The sequence below is a fragment of the Puntigrus tetrazona genome, chromosome 4 (assembly GCF_018831695.1).
Source record: "Puntigrus tetrazona isolate hp1 chromosome 4, ASM1883169v1, whole genome shotgun sequence".
In the NCBI taxonomy this organism is placed as follows: domain Eukaryota; kingdom Metazoa; phylum Chordata; class Actinopteri; order Cypriniformes; family Cyprinidae; genus Puntigrus; species Puntigrus tetrazona.
The window spans coordinates 2,430,485-2,438,413 of record NC_056702.1 but is presented as its reverse complement, the minus strand read 5'-3'; positions in this window follow the sequence as shown (position 1 = coordinate 2,438,413).

Here is a 7,929-nt window from a genome sequence, read left to right as displayed (position 1 = left end):
CACGTGCACTCCTTTATCTCCGTCTTTCTTTCCTTCGCCCTCCTCTTCTTCTTCAACAGCTGTCCAAACCCAAGCTCCCCTCAGCCTCTTCATCACCCACTTACACCAACTTTGCGCGGCCAATTAGCATGTTAAAATCCCAATCAAAACAATGGGCTGTCAGCCTGTAACAGAACGACACTCGGTAGCTCTGCCTTCATAATCCATACGCCTGAGACTCCGGCTTTGTCAGTACAAGTGTTCTAGCTGTGCTGATATCCGTGTGTTTGTCTGGAGACTTTCTGGATGTCTCAGCATGCCAACATACACCTCGACTCTCAATGCAAACGCAGAGACTATCTTATATGGATCATTCCAGTGAAGTGGCACCCTGAGGGCAAATTCATTAAGTGCACTACTGCTTTGTTCGGCACTATTTTTTTTATCGTGTTTATTTACTCTAATATAGCTTAATACAGATGTTGCTGATTTGTTCGAAACGGGACTAAAATTAAACTTGGCGACTGCGATTAGTAAAATTAGCAACAAGCGAAGGACATTTCCATAATTTGCTATTGCTCAACGGCTGGCTTCATTCTTGTTAGCAGGCATTGAACGGCCAAAGGCTTTCTGTCACCTGCAAATGAAGATGTACGACACCACATTTCTCCCAGTTCAAGCAGTGTTATGGACTCTCTGGAAAGTGTTTTTCATCTTCCACAGATGCCCCAGCTTCATTCCGTATTCATTTCGGTGTACAAAAAAAGAAAAACATCTGCATAGGGTGAAGGGCTTGTCATTGGAGGACGAATGAGGAGAGCGTTATTTGCATAAGCTGTCTCAGCATTAGCTATAAGATGGATTTCGCATCAGTAGCTTTGTGATCCCCGACTGTAAGTGCTTCTCTGAGATACCAGACAAGACTCTTTTAGATTTGATAGCAGAATGCAAAACTGACAATCACCAAATGCAAGGAAAACTGGAAACGCTCTTTAAAAAGTTCGTTATTGTGGTACATGGTCCCAATAGGAAAAGCCAGGATTTTTAATTTTTTTAAATTTGAAAGAAGAAAGTCATATACACCTAGAATAGCTTGGGGGTGAGTAAAATATGGGGTAATTTTTGGGTGAGCTAAATATCCATGGAAGCTTTTCTTTATAGTGGAAAATGTTCTTCATGATTAAAAAAAATTCTGTTAAGTGCTTATTTTAAAAACGGTTCCATCCAAGGTTCTTTGGGGAATCAAAAATGGTTCTTTAATGATGCCACTGAAAAAAATACAACAAAAAAACTTTTTTTTTTTTTTTTTTTTTAGAAAACATGGTTTAAATCCACTTGAAATTGTGTCATTAAACTGATTTGTATAAAATTAAAATTATGAAAATTTGTCTAGTAACAGTGCACTGTAATATAAAAAAGTAAAAGTTGTAAATAAAACAAACATAACTTTACAAAAATGTGTATAACTAAAAGTACAAGGTAACTGGAAATATTTTGTCTAAAATGTCAGTTATGTAATAATAGCTTTTTGTTTATTGAACTGCTGTACTGCTGTAATATCATACAAGTGAAGACACAGAGAGAATGGTTAATATATAAGTTTCGAACAATAACTGGTTCTGTTCGGTGCAAATATACAAAGGTAATATTTCTTTGTCACGGGGACACGACTGTTTTATAATGAAATACTGCAGCATACAGTTTCATGGTCGGTAAGAAAAATTGATGGCCCGTACATTTTCTCAATTCACCTGCTTCTGGCAGGTGACTCAGAAAGTCATTTTTTGACCCAGCTTGTTAACTCTTTCTGTTATATATTCTGTTCTGTTTACCAAGATGGAAAGTAGGATGTTATACAGCAGAGAGACAAATGGGCGAGCCAAGGAAGAGCCGCAAATGATTTTTCAAAACAAATTTGTACATCGATTCCCTCAGGTTGTGGAACAAGCAGCAGATTTAATTGGGAAGATGCCCTAGAATTGGAGCTCACCTGGAGACAACCGTATTTTACACCCTTTCCTTGTGTCTCTCCCTCCCTCTGTATATTCTTTATCTCAGTCTGTCAGAGAGGCCCTGTAATCACTTCATCTGTTATCAGTCATTCCCACTGTTTCTGCCATCCCAGAATGCTTGGCTCTTGGTTGAAAGTCTCCTCTATCGACAGCCCTGGGTTATCAGCAGCATGTGAGGGAACATCGCTCGGATTCTCTGTTTGCTGTGCATGACTCTTCTGGATTTATATCGTTTTATTCTCAACTAGTTCATTAAAGTTTTACCCAGAATTTTTACATATATATATATAGTTTATGTGCAATTATTTCTTTTAGTTAGCTAGTATTTTTTAACCCAAATGCAGCTTGATTGAGATTAATTAGTCTGTTTTTTGCATTATATGCATATGTATTTCTATCACACACACACACACACTATATATATATATATATATATATATATACTATTATTCATTTATAATAAAGTGGATGTTTATACTGACACCTACTGGTCTGGATGTATGGATAGTTTACTAATTTCTAATTTACTAATTCCTCAAAAGTACTTTTCATTTTTTTATGTTTATCTTGGCATATAAAAAAGAATAAAATAAACACGCTTGTCTAGAATAGAAGAACTTGAATACAGATATTACAGTATAGCATTGTTTTACAGTATGCATCCATCACCTTGATTAGGAACGCTGTCCTGGATGTGTTTTGTGCTGTCAGATCTGATGACTTGGATTCGCCTGTTGTCTTATTTGTTCCCTTTTTTTTTGCATCGGTTCCAAAACTATATCATGACTCAGCCCACAAGCAAGCTGCCTGCGTCTATATTTGCACTGACTAGAAAGCGTACCATTAAGTGGGTCACATCTTAGGAAACTTTGGCCTGCTTTGCCAGTTGGACCCATGGTAATGAGGACAAAAGGAGGGCGAAATCTGTTGGCCCTTGTGTGGCGCTGACTCATAAGCTCAAGAGCCACAAACGGATGCTGTCTTACCAAACTTTGGCCCGACTGCCTTGGAGCTAGAGCTGAGGGTGACCTGTATGACCTCAACAAACACCCTCATAAATTAGATTAATTATAAAGATCAATTAGTTTGGTGCACCTACAATTTATTAGTATGTTTGTTTTTCTTTTTTTAAAAAATGAATACTTTCATTCAGCAAGGATGTGTTGAATCGATAAAAGTTAACAGTTAAAATCGCTACAGTTAACTTTTAATTTATCAAAGAAACAAATAAAAACACACAGATAATAAATCAAAATATTAGAAGTATACTAAAAAACGGAAACCAATATTAGAAATTGCAATAATGCTAATAATATTAGAGATTTTAATCAAATAAACACAGCCTTGATGAGCACGAAAGACTCTTACTGATCCCAAACTTTTGTACGTCGTTGTACGCAGAAACGGTTAAACAGAAAAGCCTGCAAAGCAAGCAGCAGTTTTATGACTTTGCAGCTGAATTCAATGAGGCATGTTGATGGCTTTGTGCCTAGAGTGATAAAAGTGATTTTCTTTTATTTTTCACGACGATGCCTCAGTGGCACAGGTAGCCTCAGTACTTGGCTTGATGGGGCCTGTCCATTTTCAGATCCCTTTTGCTCTAGTGGAGATGAAGAGGCCATGATTGTGCCGGAAAAAAATATCCGGGAGTGCATGTGCCCTGAATCAACCCTCGACAGTGTAAGGTCACTCTCGAACGGCTGGAGGGAGGAGGAGACGTCCTGCTAATCCGAACCCCGTCCAGCTCACATGCAGGGATTACATCCTCGCTTTACATTACCGCGATCGCCGCTGACCTGTTCTCTAAGCCGGAGAAAGAAAATGACTAAAACACATGCTTAATCACGCCGCATCTCTACAGCTGTTGCATTTTCTGTACTTGAGGAGTTGCTATGGCGACAGTCGGCCATGTTGGCCTTGATGTTTTCACAGTCCTCTCTTATTACTCTCCGTGGTTTGAAATGACTCAGGACGTTACGGTGCGCCGTGCAAATGCTTTTGACAGCGGAGTCCACTGAAAGAGAGTCTGGGAAGGTAATGTTTGTGCCATGAAAACTTAAAGACAACGTCTTGGACTTGATATAGTGCACATCCCAGATATTTAGTAATGATCAATCGGATTAGGTTTAGTAACTTTAATTATCCAGGCAATCTGACTCTGCAGCCTGTCTGGAACTGATTATAATATATTTTTTAATATTGGTAAAATATTGTTAAAACACTAATAATAATTCTAATGATAAAATATTTGTAATTGTCATTTTTGTCAGAGTTTCATTCAATAGTTCAATCTAAATGATATCATAAGACCAAATATGTATTAGAAAAGAAAACAGGTTCAGTTTGATTCATGACTGAGCTTCAATATATAGCAAAAATCATGTTTCATATTATTTTGACACTTTGTCAAACTTTTTTCCACTTTTACAAAAACTAAATAATTGAATAATTGTTAGTATAGTTAATTACAAAGAAATGGCAAAAAATACACTGAATTTCATGTGAAATTGAAGTACAAAAAAATAAATCGTATTATTAGAAATCGTGTATTTTGATTTGCAACCGCCCACCCCGCAAAACAATAATTCTTATACTGCAAATCAGCTCTCTGACACTGGGAACGAGCCTCACGCTAACTTGATGATGTATGGCTGTGAAAAGTAAACCATCCCGTTCATGAAATCCATTATTACACCTGCCACAAAATATTATCACATTAACTCGCCTTGAAATGTCATACATACATCATGCTACACAGGGCTTTGTGCGTTTCATTCATCACTGGGAACACACGAGCGCGAGATCCATAAACACAATCCAGCGCAGTAGATGCGAGGTGGCATCTGAGAGAGGGGCCGCTGAAACCAGCCCCTCCGGCAACCCATTTATTTTTAACTCTCCCTCATCCCACCGTCTGCAAAAAAAAAAAAAAAAAAAAAGAAGCTCCCGGCTCTCCATTAGAGCAGTCACGTGCCGTCAGCGAAGCACAGGCCAGTGGATGGCAACAAGGGACCGAGAGTCCCCTCTCCACATATCCAATCACCTCCTCTCCACGTGATGCCCAGAACTTACATCTTTACCTTGAGGGTCTGTGATTATATCAAGCTGGCTTGGACAAGCTTAAATTCCGATTTAAAAAAAAAGCTGGTCAATATTTGACTAGATGTTTAAGCTGGTCGGTTATAACACAGATGACACGGAAAATCCCCAAATGTTTGGCTGAATTTGAATGAGCGTGGATTCGTTAATACTAAAAGCACATTTCAGGTATTTCTGTCTTGGATGAATTTAATGAGAGATCTTTGAGTTCGTAATGAGATTTCTGACTTCTGATTGCAGACTTCTTGGTAAGTCTAAGGGGAATTGTGAGTTGTGATTATAAGCTCTTCTCCGAAAGAGGATCTGAAAGTAGTATATGCGATAATATGGGTATGTTTCTTCGGAGAAAATGCTCGAGGTTTCTTTTTTCAGCCAAATGAAGATGAATCCGTGCTTTGTTTTTTATAAGAAATAAATACTTTTAGTCAGCAAGGTTGCACGGTTTACACAAAATATCAAGCAGCACAACCATTTTTTAAAAGTGAAAATAACACTATATGTGTGTGTGTGTGTGTGTGTGTGTGTGTGTGTGTGTGTGTGTGTGTGTGTGTGTGTGTGTGTGTGTGTGTGTGAAATATATATGAAATATTGTAGGAAAAAATAGCAAAAGCAGAAAATTCTATTTTTTTAAATTTTCAAAAGTCACGTTTTTACATTCAAGTTAATCTGAAATCAAACAGCAGTTCGGTTATTTTGATTAGGTGAAAAATAACTAATAAATACTAGCTAACTAACACGTTTTACTTTAATACTATAGCTCTACATCACAACAGAAAACCACATTAATACTTAAATGAAACGTAGATGTTTCTCCAGAGACTTAATGGCGTTTTCAAAGCACATCCAATTGGAAAAGTAAAATTCCTGTGGTGGGAATGAACATTTGCAGTTGATGAAGACGAGACCGAGCCAATGGAAACATGACAGCGCTGTAACACAGAAGATGGCATGTTTGTGTGTTTGCGACGCTTTATTTTGTCGTGCCGGTTTCAAGACTGCCAGCTGTGCCGTGCTCCAGTTTTAAAAGCTGAAGAATAGTCTCTCCAGAGAGCAAAACACGCAGTCTTAGATGCAGGAGAGAAACGGACGCCCACTTTCTAGCATTAACGCACTTCAAAAACAGCTTGGATACATTAAGCATCTCTGGTTAATATTCCGAGTGTGCGGTGACCCTGATAGAGCGCTGCATAAAAACTCCCACGATAGTCGTGATTCGAGCGTGCATGCATGTGAGGCCACGGGTGTCTTTTTTTTTACCATTCATTCTCGGAGCAATCAGGCATCTCAACCACTGTCTATTCTGTCATTACCGCTTTAATGAAGCGTGTAACTGGCTCGCTTGCTCACCTTGAGTGTGTGACCACGCGCGCGCATGTGTGCGTGTGCATGGGAGGGGTGAAGAGTGTGTCAAGTGTCCGCTGCTGTGTGTCAAACTGACTCACCAATCAGGAGAGGAGGTGGATTAGTTCATTGCTGAGCAGTGGGCGGACTATCAGCGCTCCTCATGCGGTCACATCATCTCTTCTGCTCTTCAATGAGTCCTTATGCAATGGCCTAAAAAGTGTAAAAGCCACTCTTAAAAATGCATGAACGTCATTGTAATCAAAAACAAAACGTCTCTCGTCTTGAAGAAAGTAAGAATTGACCACGTTACCCTCAAACAAATGTAAATGTGGGAAAAATAAAGTAATATTGTTATATTATATATTTTATTTATACTTTAATTTAATGCCATCATGAGCTGTATTTTCATTTTGAACACATATATGAACACTGTGTACACACATATATATATATATATATATATATATGTGTGTGTGTGTGTGTGTGTGTGTGTGTGTGTGTGTGTGTCTGTACACTATAAGGCGGTGCTCGCTGTAGATTTATAATTAATACTTAATAGTTATATATTTTATTGATACTACCTAAATATTATATTACTAATTTATATTACTACGATCATATACTATATTATATGACTATTTAATAGTTAATTTATGATGGAAACATTTTTTAAAACGGCTAAAGCACCACCGTAAATTTATCTGGGTAATGTGTAACAGTTTTATAAATATATTAAAATTCACTTTGTGAATTGGTTTAAACAAAAACTAAAGACTTTGGTTTAATACTGTTCAATTTGTGTCAGAAAAGCAAAATGAGTTCTGAGAAAAGCTCTAGTGTAATATTTTTTCATTCAGTGCCACTTGGGTTGATATTTTGTTATCTAATGCAATGATTTTTAAATGTAGCTTTACTGTTTTGGTACCGCTCTGTTCTCATAAGGTCCTATGCAGCCTGTGCACATCTTAGCAAGAACAGAGAGGAATAATCACATGGCTGTTCTCTCTCTGCAAGAGTTTTGGCTGTGAATCAAGCCTCCCCAACACACATTCTCCCTGTCTCTATCTATCTAAACGCCTGCTCTCTCGCTTTGCTGAAAGAGCGCTCCCAGGGGGCTCAGCATTTTCTGGCTTAGGGGAGAGGGAACTCTCTCACTAGGCCGGGTACGAGGCAGGAGGAGGGTAAGTGGCGTTTGGCTCGTGGTGCTGCTTTGAGTGTTCCCCGACTCCCTCTGGCCATGGCCGTAGAGCTCTGGGAGACGTGAAGGGTGATGAATGGAACGGTTTGTGTTTTGGGAGGAGTGGCGTTCCCTCCTGAAACCTTTCAGCAAGACGTGCCATCACTCATGGCTGGCCGGCCAGGAAAGCATAATCCCAGGTGCTGCTGGCTGCTGATTTTCAGACCGTTTTTTTGGCAGACTGCTCAACGCAACGGATAACAGAGTGTGACAAAAAAAAACTGGACTCAGCGGTTGAGATATGTTTCTCCTTCCTTG